The sequence below is a fragment of the Alligator sinensis genome, unplaced genomic scaffold (assembly GCF_000455745.1).
Source record: "Alligator sinensis unplaced genomic scaffold, ASM45574v1 scaffold1408_1, whole genome shotgun sequence".
Taxonomy (NCBI): Eukaryota; Metazoa; Chordata; order Crocodylia; family Alligatoridae; genus Alligator; species Alligator sinensis.
The window spans coordinates 1,038,091-1,046,603 of NW_005842519.1; the positions used below are offsets into that span (position 1 = coordinate 1,038,091).

An 8,513-nucleotide genomic window follows, 5' to 3' on the forward strand; every position below is an offset into this window, starting at 1 on the left:
AGGCTGGATCCGCCTGGGGAGGGGTGAAAGCGCAGGGATCCCTCAATCCCATGGGCTTCACTGCACACCAAGCGTGCGAGCCAAGCCCTGTGCTGTCAAGGGCCAGGGGGACAGCCTACCTTAAGCCATTTCTTCTTCCAAGGAATCAGAAAGCACCTTGCAAAGGAGGTCAGTGCCACTATGCCCATTTTACAGATGAGGAAACTGAGGCACTGGGAAAGGAAGGTCATCCAATAGGCCAGATGGGCCCAGAATTGTATACTACGCCCAGTCCAGTGCCTTAGCCCCCAGCTATCCACAGGGGACTCACCTGCATGAGTGAGCGCGCAGGTTGGATCCTACGCAGACCGAATCCCAGACCTCGGTCCCTTTGGTTCGGCTCTCTTGGTGGCAGCTGTGGTGTGAGCCCTAGTGTAGACAGGTCTCCAGGGAACCCCCAGTGCTACAGCCAAGGACTGAAATCAGTGCAACCTGGCAGTGCAGACACAACCTCAATCAGGTGTAATGCTGTCAACCCAGAAACAACCTCTTTATTATGTATCATGATCATTCCTAACATAGTCCAAGGCCCTTTTGAAGTCAATGGGACACCCTAGCCCGCCCCTCCCTGCATGATTAATCTTAATTAGATCAGCCCATGGGATCAGAGGGGTTTTTGTCACAGATTTGCAACTCCAGGCCTGATAGATAGCGCTAATGAGGACTTTGAAATGGATGCTAGTGTCAGAGACATGGTTTTAAGTGTTCATTCCTGGGCTGCTTCCCTGGCCCAGTTCAAGGGGACTGCAAATGCCTGGAAAATGGGTTGCAAAGCAAAGCAATTTGAACCTGCAGCTTGATATGGAAGCTGGCAGCAGAGGTCCATGCAATCTTGAAGGGGGTGGACCAAGGGAGCAGGGACCTGTTGTTCCCCAAGTCCCAAAACACCAGGACCAGGGGGTACGGGCTGATCAGGGTTAAACTGACAGGAGAAAGGACTTTTTTAGGCAATGGGTAGTTAAGGTGTGGAATTCATTGCCCCAGGAGGGGGTGGTGGGTCAACTGGTCATATTCATGGAGGATCAATCAGTCCATGGCTGCAGAACAGGATGGTCGGAGATGTTTACTCTGGGGGGGTGTTGAATAGGAGGGAGATGGCTCTCTGGTTCGATGCTTTCCCTGCGTAGCGTCCGCCCCTGCCACCCTGCGAGATGGGGCACTGGGGTGGAGGGACCATTGGTTGGACCCAGCCTGGCACTGCTGGTGCCCGGGTACACGGGGAGGTCTGATCAAAGGGAGATGCAGGCAGACGGGTGAGACGTTTCCACCTGGACAAAAGCGTGTGGGAAGCCTGGTCTTCATCCCAGTGGAGCTGATGTATTAGAAAAAGGATCCCCAGGGTTTGCATTTGGAGACCTTTACTGACATTCACTCCATCTCCCAATCAGATGGATCGGTAGTATGCCCCCATAGCACAGATGGGAAAACTGAGGCACCAGTGAGGCCACCAGCAATCCAACAGCAAGTGCAATGGGGCAAGAAGTCGGACACTGCTGCAGCCTAGAGTTTATCTTCTCCTGGACTGCACGCTGCTTGTGAACCCCACGTTTGTACAGCACCCAGCACAGTGAGCCTGGACGTGGCCAAAGCCTGGAGGCACTACCATAATATAACCTTCATGGCCAGCCTCACAGGTTCAGAAACCACAAGCCAGACCCCCAGACTCATGAGATTAACCTGGAAATCACGAGACAAAATCATCATCATCATCATCATTATATTGTTACATTATATACAATTATTATTACGCATTATATTATTATATAATATAATGATAATAAGTATTATTATATTATAGTAGTAATAATAATAAAATGAAACCATGATGATGATGATAGCAATAACAAAACAACCACACAACAGCAGTAATAATAATCATAGTCATAGTATTAATATTGATAATAATATTCACGATTTTAACAATGGCAATAGTAACAGCAATAGTGATCACAGTAGTAGTAAAAGTAATAGTAGTAGTAATAATAAGAATTATTATTATTTTGTTGTTGCTGTTGTGATGATGATGATAATGATGATGGTGATGGTGATGATGATGGGCCATTTAATTGCCCAGGGGGGTTAGGGCCTTTGGGAAAGGGAGTCAAGTGATCAAGCTTTTATTTTCAACCAAACAGGCTATAAACTTTTTTTTTTTTTTTTTAAAACAACCCTGAAAACTGACACTGGCACAATCCCCTGGCTCCGGGAGCTGGAGATTAAGACAATCCTCAAGAGAGTTAAGACCACCTGGAAGAAAAGCCTCCAAATATCACCAGCCCCGTGATAACGTAGGGAGAGTTTTTAATAACCGAACCCCTGACCCCGGCGGCAGGAGCAGGATCCTGCCCCTCACCCTGTGCTCTCCCTGGCCATCGCTCTCACTCCCTCAGAGAGACCCAGATCAAAGACAATCCCACCGTAAGAGCCAGCCATGGGCTAGGGGGCTAAAATGTCAAATGTAGAGCCATCCCATGGCTTTTCCTTTGGAAGGAGCCCAAGCCCTGGCCTGGCACCACAGGGAAAACTGTTGTCTCTGCTCACAGGTGCTAGGGAAAAGTCCTGCCGGGGTCCACCATAGTCAACCTCCCAGCTGCTCAGTGGGGTTTGGGAACAAGGAGGTCATTCATCCTTTAGAAACACCAGGCCCTTTTGTTCCTTCAACGAGGCGTAACCCCACTGCAGCTGCTGGGAGCACAATGGTTTCCAGCTGCCTCCCTTCCAACTCCAGCTGCTGCAGAGACCTGTCTATGCTAGCACACACCTCCCTATGCCCCGGTCCTTGCCAGCTGGCAGGATAACCCATCACCCTGAATACTATAAGCCCCCACTGCACGTACAGACCCAGCAAAAAAACAGGATGGACACGGGCTTGGGACATAGCAGCCTTGACCCAGTGGGGCTTTCAAGCTGGGTGGGCATGGAGGAGTGAGAGCCCTGGCTCCTGGGTCAGGGGTCTCTGTTAGGGGTCTATGGAAGGGGATGGAGTTGCCCCCAGCATGGCTGTGCCCCCTGGGTACTCACAGAGGGAGTTGTTGTCTGCCTTCTCCCCCCAGCCCAGCACCTAAGGGCACCCTCCCCGCCCTGTGAGGTGGATGAGCAAAGGCCATCCTTGCTATTTTGCAGGGAGGGAAACTGAGGCACAGAGAAAGGTAGGGCCAGAAGAGCCCTAGGCCTGAGCCACCAAGTCCAGCCACCGCATGTTACATCCCACAGTCCCCCCACAGACAGAGATGGGGAGCAATGTCCAAGGGCATGCGACCTGGCTAGGGCAGCATCCAGGTGTGCTGACACCCAGCCTGCCCCCCCGACACCCCACCCCCTTCCCCCCAAAACAGGACCCTGGAGCCCTGCCTCTTTTTCCCCCTCCCACCCTCCTTTATCTCCTGCCTCCAAAAGGACCCCAAGACAAATGCACAAAGCCACAATGAGGATAGATAACCCCAGCCCAGGCACGTGGCTGGGATCCTGCCGCTGAGATCAGGAGGTGATGAGCGATGACTATCTTCTTAATCAGACAGAGGCTCCCGCCGGCTCTCATAACCCGGGGGAAAGCTATGCGATGTGCGGGCAGGGGGAAGTGTCCCTATCTCTGTCACCCCTCGGGACCGTCCCTGCATCCATAGCCTGGGGTTTGGGCTTTCTTTGCAAGGGAATGGCCTGGATTTCAGCCACCAGCGACCAGCCGCTGGCACGGTTTCTGGGACAGACAGGACCCCCTTCGTGAGCACAAATCACTTAGGGGGGTTGCCTCAGCTGCTCTTGGGACCCCCAGACCTGGTGGCTGGCTGTGGCAGAGGGCAAGTAGGACCCCTGCCCATGGGGCAGGTAGGACCCCTGCCCTCCCCAGCATCCTTCTCCTCCTCTGGAGCCAGGCACAGATCTGGGGGACCAGGAGCTAGTGTGGACAGGGGGCATGGCATGGAGGAGGGGGACAGGGCCTCTGCAAAGGTTTTGGCTTTGTCTCCAGAGATCTTGGCTCACAGAGGCTTGAACCCATTGCTAGTTTGGAGTGAAGGGGTCGCAGGAGGCTCGAAGTCCAGCTGGAGGCTCTGTCAGAGACAGAAAGCAAAGGACACAAGACTCTTGCGGGCGCTGCCTTGGGTTAAGCAAGCACTGGGTGGAAGATCTGCCTGTGCCTTTGTACATGGGAGAGCAGCCGGGGTATCTTTAAATGCTACGGGATAACTTGGATTTATGGACAGACAGTTTAAGCACCATCTGAAGAAAGAGAAGTCGCTCTGGAAATGCCATGCCCCGTTTTTACCTAGGAGGTAGAGACTCTGGGATGGATCATGGCGTGTGTGGGAGATGCTGACTTCGGAGGTCTCTCCAGAAAACCCAGTGACCCCCACAGCCCAGGCTGTCAGCTTGCTCATTGCTGGCTTGTCTGCTCCCCATTGCCTTCCCCCTGAAACCCAGGCAGGACCCCCTTGCTGCAGGCTGAAAACCCCCAGGAACAGGTTGCAGGGGTGGGGTGCAAAGTGCCCCAATCCCCTGGGGAGCCTTGACTCCCTCAGAGGGGCAAATGCATCCTTCAATGGCAGCTTTGTTTGGTGACTGGGCCCAGCCTAGGTGCTAACACAGCTGGGTGGGGACAGGACCTTCCCAAGGGGAAGATTTGATGGTGATGATGATTGATGGTGATGAAGGAGGAGCCCCAGCCCGGTCCCTACCATGCTAGGTGGTGTCCAGACACAAAACAAACTTATTTAATCATCTGTCCAGGTTGCAGCCCTATTGGTCTAGAGGCAAAAGGAAGTGAAACTCATGGCGGACGTGATATCTTTTATTAAACCAACTCGATATTTGCAACAACAACAAAACAATTCTTTAAATTTAAAGAATTTTTTTTGCAAATATCGAATCGGTCTAATAAAAGATATCCCCTCCGCCACGAGTTCCGATTCCCCGAACCAGCTCTCTGCACTTGGCCACTTGCACCTTTAGCTATTAAAAGGCTTGAAAGGTTTAAAGACATTTGGGAAAGGTTTAGAAAAATCCCAAATTGCTGTCTGTCTGTCTAGCAGAAAGCTCAGTCATGCATCAAGCAGCAATACCTTCCTGATACAAGTGGAAGAAGAATGGTTTTGCAGTTAAGGGACTTGAGATCCTCTAGTGGAAAAAAAACAGATCAAAATGAATTAGCTGTAGATTATTATTTTATTTCATATGATTTGAAAATCAGTTTTAAAACAGAAAGAAAAATGCTGAGAGCTTTAGCTGCTCCGTTGTTAAAATCCCATTGGAAACTTTAATGTTTCTTCTTCAGCAGTTCTTATTCTTCAGGAATAAGATTGCACAGGCGCACACGCAGCGTTTGCAACTGGCTGGGATGATGTAGTTGGGGCTGGTCCTGCTTGGGGCAGGGGGTTGGACTGGATGTGGCCTCCTGAGGTCTCTTCCAAATCTTTCTTTCTTTCCCACCTTGAAATCAGAGCTAGAGAAGCCGGACAAAACCGATCTTTCAGGAAAAACAGAATTGTCTCGGGGGGCTGAGCTGGGAAAGTTTTGATTTTTTTTTCCAGGCAAAATTAGGGGAAATATCAAGAGCAGCTGGAGTTGTAATCCCCTCTCCCCCTCTGTTCAGGTCTTCAAGGTAAGGATGCAGTTTTGTAGGGGAGGAGGTGGAAATGTCTCTGCTTTCCCAGGGAATCGGTGGGGGGAAATCTTCAGGCTGCAGGAAAATATGTCCTGATTTATGCCCCTGGGTGGGGAAATCCAGTTTGCCCTGTCTGGGCTGGTTTAATATTTATCTCATTAGCAGGGGGAGAAGGGAGCAGGCATGAAGCGGAGGAGCAGCTCCAGCTTGCTCTGCATCCTGAAGAGGCCTCCACCTCCAAACGGTCACCTTTCACCCCGCTTCCGCTGACCGCGTCCACCTCTCACTCCTTTCCCACCAGCTCCTCGTCCTGCTCTTCCCAGGCTGGTGCGGGAGCGAGCGCTCCTGGCTCCCGGGGCTGCAGTCTCCACGGGGGTTAGCTGCTGCGTGCTGGCGCCTGGCTTCTTCACACAACCCCCCTCCCATTACAATCCCCGCTACTCCCATTCAGCATGGATGGGGGAAGGAGCAGGCCCTGCCTGAGGGAGCCCAGCCTACTGGGATGTTACTGGGATCCTTTTTCTGGGGGGAAACTGGCCCTTGCTGGAGCAGAGCTGCGGCAGCAGCAGATGAAATTCCCACCCAGGGTCCAGCTCCCTGGTGCAAAACCACCCGTACCCTGAAAACCCAGGGCTTGAGGCAGGGGGAGCCCATGGAGGAGCAGATAATCAGTAGAAAGCCCCGGTGCTAACCCAGTCTGCGGCCCTGGGTGAGACATATTGGTCCCTGAGAGCAGAGTGCAGGGTAGGGGAAGGGGGCAGTGCAGCCAGCCCACACCTCTGCCCTGGCCCTGTGTCCATGCCTCTTCCCCCCAGCACCTTGGGGCTCTCAGGACCCTCCTGGCATCCCCAAACCAGACTCCACGCTGCCCCGAAGGGTGCCCTGATGCACCCCACATCCCCCTGCAAACATTTCCCTTCCCCTATTCCCCCCTCTTTAGAGCTGAACTAGTTTAAGATCATCTGAGCTGCCACGTCCTGGGCCAGGCCACAGGTCCATCTTGCCCAGGCTCCCCGTCTCACTTTTCATTTACGCACTCCGCATGCATGGCCCTGGGACCTCCTTGTCCACCTCCCAGCCATGCATCTCGCTAGCAAGGAGGCGCTGCCTGGGAGGACCCCCGGGACCGTGGGCTGCTTTCCTGTCCCTGGTGCAAGCCCATCTCTGGCCCGAGCTTCATCGGGCAGCATCCCCCAGCTCCTTGGACTCATTCAGGGGCTGATGCAGATGCCGTGCCCCTCTCTCCCTGCCCCAGAGACACTGATTTGGCCTCTGCGAATAGGGAAGTATTCGATTTGAATTCAGATTCAGCCAATTTGGAGGACAGTGATTTGATTTGGAGATTTGGATCGCTGTCCGGAATCGATTCAGAAGATTCAGTGCTGACTTGGAGAGATTTGAAGATTCGGCCATAGACTATAATGGGGAATCACTGAGATACCTATAACTTTTTTGGCCGATTGCATGGATGGTAGTCCCTTCTGAGGGCGTGAAGCCTGCCAAGTTTCAAGGAAATGGGTGCAAGAGTTTCTGAGAAACTGCACCTCAGGCTGATGACAAGCAAACCTCGTGACATGTGTGACTCTGAGCGTGTGTTAAGGCGTGCCCTCACTGGCGCTGGGGCCTCCTCCTCCCCTACAGCCTCATCCCGCTCTACCACTTTAAATAACAGCAGGTAATACGCAGTGAAGCGCACAGTAGCACCAGCAGCATCCCAGGCAGCCAAAGTGTCGCAGAGCCTTTCTTTCCTCTGCTGCAGGAGCTTCTTCCAGAGAACTCTCCCTGCCCGCCCCGGCAGTGAAAAGTGGTTTGTAAATTCAAACAAGCACCGAACCTCGCTAACCCATCTCCAGCAGCCAACTTCCTTCAGCCCCAAACACAAAACCTCCCAACTATCTCCAGTACCCCACAAACTGCACACCAGAATCTATCAAAGACTACAATACACAGCTACCTGGGGGGGCACAGTCCTCACAATAAAACCACTCTGTCTCCAGTCTCTCAGCCTTGATCCTGAGAGAGAATTTACAAACCACTTTTCCTTACTATTCCTTCCATCCAGGACCAGCAGATACGCCACCTGCAGGTGCTTCCTCAGCCTGACAAAGGGTTTTTCAACCCAAAAGCTGGCATCCCAGGCAGCTACGCCGAACTCACCGGGAGCCTCACAACTGCACTGCAACCAGCAAGCATCAGGCCTGTCAAAGACATGACAGGTCTGGGCGATCCCCAGCCAGGACTGTGCATGCGTGCGTTAGCTGGAGGTTATGGCGCCTCCTCCCCGCCTTTCACCAGGGGATCCTTGGCCCTGGCATTTACGGGGCTGCCGCGCCGCCAGCAGTCCCACCAGGCCTCCCTGACCCTGGCAGAGTGCAGTTTTAGTGGTCGTGCCCAGGACCTGGGGCCTCCTCCTTCCCCATAGCCCCAGCCCATACCTCCAAGTTCGTCCTGGCACAGGAGCTCAGCAGGGACATGTTCTTCCCATGCTGGCTGGTGATGCAGTGAGTGCCCCCTCCAGCTCTGAGAGCGGGGCAGTAACACTAACCAGTGTAAAAAAACTGAATGGAAATCGGTGCAGACGGAGCGAGGAGGGTGGCACTCAGTCCGTCTGCAGGTGGAGCTTGGGGAACCCCAGCAGCGGGAGGTTCACCTTGAGGAACACCAGCTGCTCCAGCAAACCAGGATCCAAGGAGGTGTGTAGGGGTGTCACTACATCCCCAGCAATGCTGAACACCCTCTCGCTTGGCACACTGGTTGGTGGACAGGACAGATGTTCCCGGGCAACCGTGGCCAAATCTGGCCACATCTGGTTGCGGCTTGCCCAGTAGGCCAAGGGGTCGCAGTCCAGTGGCTCCACGTCCTCGGCAAGATAGGC

The 8,513-nt window shown here is 53.3% G+C and overlaps 1 protein-coding gene across 1 annotated transcript in view; it reads left to right on the forward strand.

The window, feature by feature from the left end:
- Nucleotides 1-472: 472 nt before the first annotated feature.
- Nucleotides 473-8,513, forward strand: part of CDC25B (cell division cycle 25B) — a 24,305-nt gene continuing 16,264 nt past the window's right edge. Inside the window, exon 1 of the mRNA XM_025213290.1 lies at nucleotides 473-476. The gene's annotated coding sequence lies outside the window, so the exon portion shown is untranslated. The remainder of the gene's footprint in view (nucleotides 477-8,513) is intronic.